Source organism: Schistocerca gregaria, chromosome X, assembly GCF_023897955.1.
Source record: "Schistocerca gregaria isolate iqSchGreg1 chromosome X, iqSchGreg1.2, whole genome shotgun sequence".
Taxonomy (NCBI): domain Eukaryota; kingdom Metazoa; phylum Arthropoda; class Insecta; order Orthoptera; family Acrididae; genus Schistocerca; species Schistocerca gregaria.
In genome coordinates, this window is record NC_064931.1 from 470,373,285 (window position 1) to 470,385,486 (window position 12,202).

Here is a 12,202-nt window from a genome sequence, read left to right on the forward strand (position 1 = left end):
GTAAGGCAGGGACCAGGTTGAGATTCATTGGGAGACTCTTTAGAAAATGTAGTCCATCAACAAAGGAGGTGGCTAACAAAACACTCATTCGACCTATACTTTAGTATTGCTCATCAGTGTGGGATCCGTACCAGATCGGGTTGACGGAAGACACAGAGAAGATCCAAAGAAGAGCGGCACGTTTCATCACAGGGTTACTTGGTAACGGTGACAGCATTATGGAGATGTTTAGCAAACTCAAGTGGCAGACTCTGCAAGAGAGGCGCTCTGCATCACGATGTAGCTTGCTCACCAGGTTTCGAGAGGTATCGAATATTTAGCTTCCCCCTACTTATACCTCCAGAGGAGATCACGAATGTAAAATTAGAGAGATTCGAGCGCGCACGGAGGCTTTCAGACAGTCGTTCTGCCCATGAATCATACGTAACTGGAACAGAAAAGGGAGGTAATGACAGTGGAACGTAAAGTGCCCTCCACCACACACCGTTAGGTGGCTTGAGGAGTATAAATGTAGATGTAGATGTATAATGTTTGGGTACTGAAATGACACAGCTTGGAGTCAATAGTTCTTCCAATGAAAGTCACTCTTTATGTATCCTTCCACATTAGTTCAAACTTGCTTCCAAAAATTCAAGATACATCATAACATAATAATTTAGTTTTTAGTATTGTCCATTACACATTTTTAAAGAGCCCCTATAGATGTTAATTCATGACTAGTTGTAAACAGTATATATGAGCCCAAAAACAGTCTGAATGATGCTGACTCAACTGATGCCATGAAAATATAACACAGGAAACATACTTTGTTCAACAACAATCCAGAATAATCCATAATTCAAAACAACAGTAAGATAATTTCCGTTCTTTAAATCATATGACAAATTCAGAGTATAGGATGTCTCTTGAAGATATGCAAATGTGTGAAGATTTATAGTTATAATACTTGTTAAAGGGGGTTTTAAAAGTTGCAAACATAAAAATGAGAAACTTTCTATTACGTTGCAATATCAATTACATGTCAATAGTAAAATAAATAAATATAGAAATAGAAGCATATAGTTCATCTGCATTTAAAACTAAATGGTAGAAATAGTAAGAATAATGTAAATTGTGCTGCCATAATATTTGCTGTCAGTTACTTATTAAGTAAATTTCATAGTGTAAGATTGAAGTATGAGAATATATAAAACAAAACAGAAAATTATGTTTGTGGAAAAATTGTACCCAACAACCGGAATAATCTACAAATATTGACAGTTATGGAATTCATAATTTATTTATGAAAACCAATTTAAACCTGACCAGAATTCAAATGGTATCATCGTTAACTGAGTTAAAGTCCTGTCCTGGTTCATTACAATAGTCTCACACCTCCCCCCCGGCCCCCGTAACACATACACCTACAAAGCTTAACACAGAATCTATATCAGTGTGTGCTTCTTTAGGTTGAAAAAACACTGGCTATCTGAAACAAAAATTAATTAACATTTTTTTTAAGTCTGAAAATGCTGGGTATTTTTGTAATGATAATTTTATAAAAGCTAAGGATTCATAAAGTGAAAGTAAGAAAACCTTTTGCAAGAGACATTAAAAAACTATAGAAATCTGTAAATCTATCATTACCACACTTTGGTTAAATTAATTCTAGAATAACAAGAAAACAGTAAGAAAATTTACAATTTTCTTTTAAAGTCGATAATAGTTTGTCTACTTAGAGGAAGTCTGATATAACTTTTCATGTTTCACATTCAATATGTTTTTCTATAATATCATTTGGTATGGACAGTCAAATTTATAAAAAGTAGAGAAAGTTAAGGATTTATGCAATACACAACACAGAGGTACATTCAAAATGAGTTAATACTCCACAAAACAATTTTTGTAACTTGCAGTTACATCAGTAGATTCTCTGTCACTTGTGCCCTGACAAATGACATAAGTGAGGTGTAAAAAATTGATTAAATAATGTCCGAAACTGAATACAAGAATAGCTTATTAATTGTAATTATTAATTTTGTACCCCACTTTATAGTAGATACAAATGCAGTACATTCCTGATTATTCTGGGTAATGTGGGGGAGAAGATAAACAAATAATCGAAAAACAAAATTAATCAAGATGTTTTCAAACATGTATTCTTTGTTTAAAAGTTTACCCAAGTTCTGTGCATAGGAATTATACAAATTAGAAACTTCTTGTTATGTTGCAGTATTGATTATATATTGATAATAAAACAAATAATAATATAAATAGAAAAAAATTCTTTTTATCTACATTTATAGATGAGTGGTAAAATAATAAGAATAATGTAAATTTGTTTTTAGATCATTTGCTGTTAATTATTTGCTAAATAATTTTCATAATATAAGATTAAATGACAGGGTAAACAACCAGGACTAACATTTCCTGTTTGAACTTAAATCTTAGGCAACCTTCAAATCAAAGGGGTATGGTAAAGTTGACACCTGATCTAACCTTCATCACACATGAAGCAACAGGCACACCTGGACAGGCTACAAGAAGAGTTGTAGAGGCATTCCCACATAACCAGAACTTACCAGTAATTGTAGAAATTGGGCCATCAGTCAGAGTTACAAAAAGTCCACAATCCCAAGATGGAGCCTGATGAAAGCTGACTGGCTTAATTAATACTGCTACATCACAAAAACGGTAAATCAGATGCTATTAAAACCTAATAACTAAACAAATTCACGAACCTGGTACCCCAAGTGGCCATAAGTGCTATTCTTTGTGGAGTTAGGAAGGAATACACCCCCTGCTCGATGAAAGAATGTGGAACACTAATGGAAAAATTTCAGAAGACCAGGGACTATCAAACCACAGAACAAGTGGTCAGTAATATGAATGAGGAATGCAGGTGCAGATGGAAGGAAACAATGGAAAGTCTGGATTTCCTATTCCAGCAGAAAGAGCTGGAAACTGCAGAAGAAACTAGGTGGTGCAACTTCCCCTCACAAGCCATGTCTTGGCTCTAGCCCATCTGAGGTTGCAACAGCCCTGAAATAGACTTCCAATATTCAACTGAAAGTAGCTGAAAAGAAACAGATTTCAAAAAAATTGAAATCTGTAATACTTAATAATGCAATCACAGTGGACACTGTCAAACAAGCGGAAACAGATGAGATTACCAAGGCCTCGAAGCCAATGAAGACAGGAAAACTGACTCTACCTGATGAGATCCTACCAGAAATTTTGAAGGAACTAGGAATTTTAGGAGAAAGATGTTTCACGAAAGTCTGTACAGAATGCATCAGGATACGAACTCTCCCTAAGATCTGGAAATAAGTAAAAGTCATTGCAGTGCTGAAAATTGGAAAGTCCGGAGGTAACCCAAAGAATTTAAGAGCACCATCACTGCTATTTACCTCCTAGAAACTGTTCAAGACAATATTACTGACCACATTAGCTCCACACATCAAAACCAACATTCTCAAATAGAAAGAAAGTTTTTGGGTTGGTAGAAATTGTTGCGATCAAGTGCTCTTTACTGACAAAGGCTTCCAAAACAGGATGGAAACCAGATTGTTTATCACAGATGTTAAATGTGCATGTAATACAGTATGGAATGAGGACTACTACTTAAGCTAACTAGAATCATTAAATGCCAACAGACTTTTATGCCTTACTTAAAAAACATGTCAGAAAAATCCAGGTTTCACTTCATGTCATAAACAGCAAGAGCACGGTTTTGAATAGCGGCCTGCCACAGGGTACGGAACTAGTATCTATTCTTTTCAATCTATATATTGCTGATAGGCCACACACAATCTCATGTAAATCTGCATCGGCCACATTGTCCAACGTGGCCGATGAATACCAAAGTAAACATTTTAATAACCTCTACAAAATACTGTATGCAGATCTGGAAGTACTGAATATCTACTGCTCTAAGTGGCATCTACACTGAACCCCAAATGAAACATCAGCGCCATGATGCACTTTAACCGTAGAAACTGAAGTATAAAGCTATAACTTCCTATGAAGGGCCAAAGTATCAGGCATGAGAACAAGCCTAAATACATGAGAGTGAAAATAGATGACGCTCTAATGTACAGTTCATATCTGAAAGATACAAAACAAACTAAAATCCGATAATGCTATCCAGTTGAAACTGTCTGGAACAACATAGGGTTGTGGAGCAAGCACATTCAGGACTTCAGCAGTAGCCATTGTACACAGCTTGGGTGAATACTGTTCATCAGTCTGGATGAGAAGTGTACATATACAGTATTTAAAGTGGATGTCCAACAGAAGGAGACAATGTGGATAGTCTCCGGAACACTCCAGGAAAAATCCAGACTTAAATCCATATCTCCTTTATGGAAAATCAGCAAAGAACTGCAAGGCTTTGACTTCAAGACAGCTTGAGCTGTAAGTAGACATAGGAACTGAATCTTGGTGGATGACTCCCACAAGAAAACTGACTGGAAAACTCTATGAATATTCATGGTTATGTAATATATAATTTACTTATGAAAACCAATTCAAATTTGGCCAGAATTTAGGTGGTATTGTACCGTTTACTTAACAGACACAGGGGGAAGGATTATACACTGTCCATCTAAAAAAAATCCTTGGCATCTGAGCAGTAAGTACCAATGCATCTCAGACCAACAACCATAAAAACAACAGATGTGCATTGGACCAGTCAGTTGTGAGCATACACTATTGGGTAGTTTATGTGCAACCATAGTGGGACAATGTTGCTGTGTCATGAATTGCAATGGAATAACACCTATAAATCAAGTGTTTAAAACACCATGTGTAACAAGACATTTTATCAACATGAGCTCCTAAAGACAAAGTGCAGAAATACACATGAAAGGTCAACACTTTGACTACGTAACCAACATTCAAGCCAATTTAATGTGTGAAATGAACAACACCTGCAACACAAAGAAAGACTTTTCTGACAGTTTCCCATGGTTGTAAAAATGTTCTGTATGTTGACTCAAGTGGGAGGAGACTATCTACAACACCACATGCATTACAATCACCATCTTATCTTTTCTCTATTTTTTTAATGTCTTCAAAATTTTTCGAATTATGAGGTAATTTGTCTTTGTGCCTTCCGATGGTTTGTTTGTCAGTACACCTGAGGGTGGCTTCATGTCTAGTCACTGTTATATTGTGCTGACTCAACATTATCAATTTGCAGTAGTCTCACTGATTTTTAAATCAGAAAGTAGTTGATCACATGTGTTTAGACTGAGCACATTACTGCACTAAAGAGATGCAGAAGTCAGATTTCACATTACTCACATATTATTTGATATTATTAATATCAATACATTAACCATGTCTTTTAAAAAAACTTCTAAATGAGTACAACCGTCCATTAATCAGTCATTTGTGCTCCTCACATATGGAATTTGTTAACAGATAAACTTTTTGTAACTGTTAGCAAGTAATGAAAATGTATATTGCTGAATAATTGCAATCTTTCTGGATCAGAGTAAGTATATCAACTGTATATGTCAGCATCTGAATTTGTTTAGGCACTTCAACAGTTCTATGGTCGTCTCCTCTGAAGTGAATTTATTAATAAATAGTAATCCCAAGAATTGTCATCATTCTGTACCTTCCTGTCATTATGTTTTAGATGTATAATGGGGGTGGGGTGTGACGGATGGTCTCAGAATTATTCAACTGCATGTGGTGTGTCTGTTTACTGAATACTGACACAGAACAGGCTAGTTTTAAGTTATATATTACAACTGCTGTTGTTTTTTAGGCATATGTATAGAATATCATTGGTCATGTTCTGAGTATGGAGTTTTGAGAGTGTTTTGGTTTATGGGTTTTGTGGTGTTGCCTGCAGTTCACATGGATTTTGTATGACGAACGTTTTTGGGAGTGGTTTAATAAATATGGTGAAAATGCAAGAAAAAATGTTTGTTTCATGAAAAACTCACCTCACTTCTTGAAATGTTCTCCTTGAAGGGATATACACTTTGTACAGTGATCCTCCATGTTCTTTATCCCACAGGAAAAATAGATACTGTCAAATTCTGCAAATACTCATTGACTGCAACTATCACTTCCACATCTAAAGAAATTATCTTTGTAGCAAGCCAAAGCTTAAAATCAGACAACAAGAAGAAGTCATGTGAGGCTAAGTATGGAGAACAGGGTGGATAAGAAACAAGTTCAAAGCCCAGTTCATGCACTTCCACCATTGTTATCACCAATATATGTGATGGTGCATTATCCTGGTAAAACAGCACTTTTTGCCTGCCAACATTGGTCTTTTTCCAACTAATGCACATTCCAAACAATCCTACAATGAAGCATTATAAAGTCCAGTTATGGTTCTGCATTTTTCAAGTAATCTATGAGGATTCTTCACTTGGAATCCAAAAAAACATAAATAAATAAACTAGCCATCACTTTTGTGATGGTTTTTGTTTTCTTTGGTGCACTTGAAACAGCCTTTATCCATTGTTTTGACTCTGATGTGTAATGATGGATTCAAGTTTCATCAACAGTCACAAATTGGCAAAAGAAGTTTTGTGCATTCCGTTAAAAACCACCAGACATTGTTTTGAAATGTTGAGCTGGATGTGCCTTTGGTCGAGTGTGAGCAATTGTGGCACCTACCTTGCCCACGTCTTCATAGCTAATTATCTGGGCCAGATATTACGCTTTCACTCAATTAGTCTTACATTATTGTATAATGGATTTTGTCAATGATTTCCTCTGTGGTGACATCAGCTGGTTGGCCAGAGTCAGCTTTGTCTTCAGTGGTTGTCCAACCACACACAAAAGTAAATGGTCTTCAATGATGATGCAGTCTCTGTGTGAACTCAAATGAAAATATTTAATAACAGCTCCAAGGCGAATGTTCTCCATTTTCAATGCTAGTCAACACTTTAACTAATTCAGACAGCTGTCAACAATGAACAGCGTGCTCATAAGTAATCTTGTTTCCCTTTCCTTGTAATGCCTGTGCCAATTCAAAGATCATGCAGCACACCACACTCTGTACTGTTACTGTGTAGTGATTAGTTGATATATGGATGTGCCAACAGTCATATATGTAATACAGTATGTTGATGTTTGTTTGATACCCACAATGTCAGCTGTAGTTTGTATCTTTGATGTGTACTCATATCCAGTATTGCAATGACTGGTTTATTAGGCCAGATGTATATTGTAATATTTTGATGATGACATATCATTCACAAGTGTCTGACATTTGTATACATAAGTGATCAAATATGTAATGACTTTTGAGTTCTTCACATTATGCCCTGCAGTGTGTAAGTACATTTCATTGATTTTAAGTTCCCTTTGCACTTGTTAATGGCTATAAAGCTGATATCACAATCACATAAAATAAATTAGTATTAATACACAGTCAAATGGCCAAACATTATTACTGTCCATGAAAATTTCATTAACAGATATTTTCTAAAACTGTACCAGATAAGCTGCTCATTACAATGAAACAAACTTGACATCTGCTAATGTTTCTCATGATATGACATTAATACACACAAGAGAAAGATGGACCATTACATGAGTCAATTATATCACCTAATAATATCACAAACAACTGCTTCAGTAATATTTGTATCCTACTGTATTGAAATAAGAACATTCATTTTCTTAGTTACAATTACAAGAAATGTTACTGGAGATTTAGGAGCTTTAAATGAAATGTCAGAACGAAATCTTTTCGATGATTCATCACTTAGAAACACTGCATGAATATTCACATCTTTAAATAGTAAGAAATAAGTATGAGAACTACACTTAATCAACTACTCATTATTCAGGTTAATTATAGTTCCTCTATGTATATAAATAATGAAATTTCCTTAGTGAAAAATAAAGAACAGAAATTAAATTTATATCACTTCTCTCTAGGTGGATTAACACTATTTATATAAATAATGAAATTTTTCATATATAAATTTACTCAGTAAAAAATAAAGAACAGAAATTAAATTAATAACACTTCTCTCTAGGTGGATTAACACTATTCCTTGAATTACAGCCAAATTGAATAGTTACACAATCACTAATGAAAAATAATATGTTATCAAAATTACAATTACAGTAGTACCAAAAAGATTGTGCTATGTTATTATATATTAAGTAGATTTTTACCCTTATTATATCATACACAGAAAATTATTGATAAATAAGCTTTATATTTTGAAACTTGAAAATTCCCCATTCAACAGAAGTTATCATTTTTTTAAATTTTTACTTTCAACATCAACTTTATACACTATATACTAAGAACTTACAAAACTCAGACTAATGAGCTTAAAATTATAATTACAAAAAGTAATCTTTTTTTCTTTTGTAATAGCACCTGCTGCCATTACTAAATATTAGACCTGCTGACATGGAAAAAGAGAAAATTTTTATTTTGGTGCATGAGCAGAAAAAGCTAGAACATTCATGAGAATATGTAGTTGAGGCAGCAAGGCGAACCTGTATCTTTAATTGGAGATGATCAAATGTTTAGTATAACCATTACAGCCCATAAATTTTACATAACTTTTGTTACAATAATACCTATTATAATTAGTGAAATAGATGTAGCATTTACATGAATAAATATTTTAAGAGTTTTACATTTATCACAATCATAGCATTTTTTATTGCATGTTCTGTAGTCAACAACAGTTCTGGCACAATATCAACTGTTTGTCCACCAGTATTAGGTCCTATTGTTGTAGGAGGAACATCAGTGAATATAGCAATTTTATCACTACACTAACAGTCGTGTCATCAGTTTTAGATGCAATTGATTTTATTACAATAGTAGTTATTATACAATCAGGACATATAATCCTAGATAATAAACAATTTGTTTGATCAGTAGCTTTTATAAATTCCTCTTCTGCCTCCTCTTCCTTCCAGAACTTTTAGTAGCAGATCTTATTACTAGATTTTTAACTGATCAAAACCTAATGATCAAGTGGTAGCGCTGGCTGGTTGAGTCAAGCAGAGACCACTGTTTTCGCACTGAATTCTAGTTACCGTATTTACTTGAATCTAAGCCGCACCTGAGAAATGAGACTCGAAATCAAGGAAAAAAAAATTCCTGAATCTAAGCCGCACGTGAAATTTGAGACTCGAAATTCAAGGGGAGAGAAAAGTTTTACACCGCACCTCCAAATCGAAACAAAGTTGGTCCATTGTAATATGAGACACAATGTAGGTCGAATGAATGGACGATACAGCTACAGTAGTTTGGTTCGAGTCGTAAGCCTAGCAGTTAAGTTTTACCAGGTAGCCATTGCTAGGCGTCAGGCCCTCCGTCCGGCTACCCTTCCTTTTTCGCGTGCTTCGTCTGGTTTGAATTGATTGCTTATTTTTCTTTGATCTGACAAGTGCCGTTCTATTTGTTATAGGTGTTTACATCACTCTAAGATGAAAATGCATTATTGTACTGTGTTATGCATTTTTTGTTGCATTCTGATAATGAGTGTTTACCGCTTGTCGCCGCTCGCGGCATGGCTTGCTTTTGGCGCGCTACCGCCGCTTACAATAAAAAAAGAGAGGAATTATCCCATTAGCGAAACAATGGCAAGAGACTGCTATTTGTTGTTACTTACACTGCTGCTTTCTTTGATAATGATAAACGAGAACCAAATAATAGACTGCTTATGGTAGAAGATGTGAACGAGGGTTTAGCAAAAATTTTTCTCTGTTTGAAAATCTTTGCAGATGCCTCTTTAGTACATTACCTTCTGCATAAAAATTAGAGTCATCTTAGATTTAAAAATCTAGTCAGTTGCCGTGCTTCATCTCTGACTGTGTCACTATTCGGCATAAGAATACTACGAATATAAACATGACATGATATGTATATTCATTCGCGTTTGCTGTTGTCTCACTCTAGTTTCGTAGTTTATTAAGCAGACAGGATTTAAATGAGATAGCAGCTGACACGGAGGAATACACGGCAAAATGTTTACATTCGTATTATTCTTATGGTGAAGAGAATACTGCATGTGATTCACAATTCATAAAAGTTCCTATTAGAAACCATTACTTGTCACAGGTAGGAAAAAATTCAGAACGTAAAGTTGGCCATGTGGACAAACAACCCAAACAGTCTAGCCAGTCTCGGGGCGTAGAAAAAAACTCGTCTTCCACATTTTTTAAATTTATTTACTGACACAGAGGTTTTGGCACCAATATTTATCTTTGTGCCTGCAAAGCATGCCTGTGTAGCGCTACATATATTCGACGGCAGAAGTTAGTTGTGGGCGCACCTACCAACATTTTTCAGAACTTCCGCTTCTCTCGATTCTAAGCCGCAGACGTTTTTTTGGATTACAAAAACCGGAAAATTCGAGTAAATACGGTATTCATTGGCGGACTGCTGGCAGTTCCACCTGCCTTCAAGCTGGATCTCTATTAGTTGAACTGTTTCTGGAGTTACAGCAAGAAGGCTTTGGCAATAACTGCAGCTTATTTCTGTCCATGCTTTGTCTGGTGTCCTGAGTCAACCACGTAACCAGTAACATAAATAAAATTTTTCTACTAACTATTTACATCATTGTTTTTATGGTTTCAAATTTTTTACTATCAAATAAGTTTCAGTTTTGTTTGTGCTTTTAGGACTCATTTCAGAAAAGGGGTCTCAGAGGAGGGAACAGGAAAGCTTGTAAATGACAATTCTAGTGACAGCGAGTATTTTGAATTTGACTGGTCTAATGGGGAGGAAAAATAAATAGAAGTTAGTGATCAGAAATAGAAGTGGTTCCTTTAGAGGAAAACGAACATATACACTTTGAAGATGAGGAAATGTGACATCATAAAGAAGAAGATGTTGGTGATGATTATTTTGATTTCATTTATGGGTCTTTTGTTGGTAAAGATGGTAAAACTAAGTGTTCCAAGGGAAGATATCCATTTTCTTATTGGAGGCTTTATTTCAACTGCCTTGAAAGGTGGAAATAATTTAAAAATGTTGGGAGGCTTTGGAGCAATAATGGTGCTGGTATGATGATTCTTGGAGTTGTATGTCATACAAATGGTTCTTATTTTTCCTCAGAAGTGGGAGATATAATGATTAAGTGACAAGAAAATAACGAGAAAGATAAATTAGCAGTGATCATGATATTTTTGGATAAATTTGTTACAAATTGTCAGGAAGTATTTAGTTTGGGAGAGTTTGCAACTGCAGATGAGATGCTGAAACCATACCAAACAAACCAGTGAAGTATAGCTTGAAATTATTTGCTGCATGTGAAGCCAAAACATTGTACACTGTATCTGCTGAGTTATATCGTGGAACTCAATCAAATGGCTTGAACCAGGGGTCAAATAAACCATGTGATATTTTGTATCAACTGGCAGAAACTCTGATTGGGACCAACTGAAATATTAATTTTGAAAACTGGTATAGTAGTTATCCATTTACAATTTCACTTTTGCCAAATACATCACTTGCATTATAATGCTGAAAAAAATGTAAAACAGAAATACCTCCAACCCAGCTTAGATCCATGGCTTCATGGGGTCTGCACCATCCTTGAAACATAGCATCAGCTCTTAGGAACTGAAATAAGAGCCCATCCAACCAGACTATGGTTTTCCATACACCCAGGGTCCAACCAATATGGTCACAAGCCCAAGAGTGTTTCTGTAGATGATGGTGTGCTGTTAGTAAGGGCACTCGCATTAGACATTTGGCGTCATAGCCTACTAATGCCAGATATCACTGCACTGCCTTAATGGAAACATTCATCATACATCCCACATTGATTTCTGTAGTTATTTCACTCAGTGTCGCTTGCCTGTTTGCACTGACAACTCTACACAAATGGTGGTGCTCAGTATTATTAAGTGAAAGCTGTCAGCCACTGCATTGTCCATGACTGAGAGGTAATCCATGAACTTTGGTTTTCCCAACACACTCATAACACTGGGGATATCAGAATACTGAGATACCTAACTATATCTGAAATGGAATACCCCTTATGGCTAGCTCCAATTACCATGACATGTTCAAAGTCTGTTAATTCCTGTTAATTCCCATTTTATTTCAACACTTGATTCTATTTTATTTACCAGCCTTTGGCTTTATATCATATATTGTTTGTCAACAATGTGGAAAAACTGTATCTTTTGCAAAACTGGGAATAATTTATGGTATATAATCAATAAGATTTATTAAATGAACACTCATCACATTTTTACAGTA